Genomic DNA, 2,029 nt, shown 5'->3' on the forward strand with positions numbered 1-2,029 from the left:
ACCGCTACCACACCTACTACCTCTTTTATTCTAATTATGTTCACCACCACTACTGCTGTCAACACCACCACAATCAGCAACCACTAGCGGTCAATCCCTACTACCAACCAACTCATCTATCACAACTAGCATCACCACTAATTACCACTAATACATCACAACCTCTACACATTCTTTGGCTGTCACCACCATTGTCACTAGTAATGCCACCTCTACCACTACTTCAACTAGTCCCATCGCTATAATTTATCTCTACTAACAACCATCTCCAACATCACAACAAATAACATCTCCAACTAGTACCAACACATTGTCAATCATCATGCATTCATGTTTCAGCCAACACAATCAACACCCTAAACTACTAACATCAAGTACCGTCACATCACAACAACCACCACCACCATCAATCGCCACCATCATAACAGTCACTACAATACCAACCATCACAATTATCACCACCAACAATATTAATTACTAACATCAATCATTGTCACCGCAACCACCATTATAAGCCATCTCCACTATCACTAACAAACATAAATGGTTTTTCTCAATCAAATACTAATAATTTTATTGTATTAAATTACATACTTTTTTAATATATAATTAATTTTTTATTTGAATTTTATTTTTTATTTTATTATGTATACAAATAATTTTTTTTATACATTCAGATTTGAACAACAAACAGTCTTAATCATTCATTTTTCAGATCTAGAGACAACATCTTAATCATTCAGATGTGCATTCAGATGTCTGAATTTTAAAAAAAAAATGGAGCCTTAATAGCATCCTTGTACAAATGATGCTGAAAAAAGTAAAAACATCTTGATATAGATTAAAGTAGGGAAAAAATAGTTTTTTCCACCCTAAACTATACTCAAAAAGTCTAAGACACACCTAAACTATTGGAGTGACCTAATACACACCTAAACTACTTAAAAGTGAAATTTTTTACTTCCTAAATCTGACGTGGAAAAAATATAATTATTTAATTTTAAAAAAGAGCGTCTAAATTAAAAAATAACACACAAAAAAATATATTCTCCATCTCAGCCCCAACGTCTAGCATCCATCTTCATCTTTTCTCCAAATTCAAAAATTCCCAAACTGAAAATTCTAATCCTTCTTCTTCTTCTTCTTCTCCAAATTCAAAAATTTCCAAACTGAAAATTCCAATTCCAAGTTGCTAATTCCAATCCATCATCTTCTTCTTCTTTTTCTCCAAATTCATAAATCCTCAAACTAAAAATTCCAATTCCAAGTTGTTAATTCCAATCCATCTTCTTCTTCTTTTTCGTCAAATTCAAAAATCCCCAAACTAAAAATTTCAATTTCAATTCCAATTCCAAGTCGCTAATGAGTTTCGAACGATTAAAAATGGCTGAAATTCCTCCTTCTTCTTCTTCCCCCAATTCAATTCAACCATCGAACCTAATTATCGACCCCATCGGAGCTACAAATCAAGCTTAATTTCCTCATGTTTTTTAGTTGCCACAATAATTTCATGTCTTTGAGTATTATGATCCTCATCTGAATGGTAAGATCTGATGCTCCTTCCCTATTTCTTCCATTGCTTTAATTTAACATTCCTTTCTTTCTTTTTTAAACTAGACTTGCTATGGATGATGAGATAAGCAATTCACCATTATCCCTGTCTGATACATTATGATGAATGCTTGTGATCTGACATGACATTATCACATCCCTACATTACAATGATTCCGATGTAAACTCTGCTATGATGAATTTGCAAGTTCATAAACCTCGTCAGAGCTGCAGATCTTCCTATTCATGGCAACTTAAAAAATGCATACAAAAGCTTTCAAAGTTCATAATTTTCTCATTTTTTTCTTCTAATCAGCAAATATAAAGAGGAATTGATCTTGTGTTAGCTGAAGCATCAAAGAGGATTTGAATATTGAAGAAAAAGAAAAAAACTGACCTCATAACAATGGAGATTTTGGATATTGAAGAAAAAAAAATAAAAATTTAAATTAAAAAGAAAAAAGAAAAATTTATAAAA

General features: G+C 31.9%; 1 non-coding gene across 1 annotated transcript; it reads left to right on the top strand.

Moving 5' to 3' along the window:
• The first annotated feature begins 1,620 nt into the window (after positions 1-1,620).
• Positions 1,621-1,700, top strand: LOC124899912. The gene has a single exon (XR_007057472.1). It is a non-coding gene; the product is annotated as a small nucleolar RNA R38 (small nucleolar RNA).
• Positions 1,701-2,029: the final 329 nt, after the last annotated feature.

Source organism: Capsicum annuum, chromosome 6, assembly GCF_002878395.1.
Source record: "Capsicum annuum cultivar UCD-10X-F1 chromosome 6, UCD10Xv1.1, whole genome shotgun sequence".
Taxonomy (NCBI): Eukaryota; Viridiplantae; Streptophyta; class Magnoliopsida; order Solanales; family Solanaceae; genus Capsicum; species Capsicum annuum.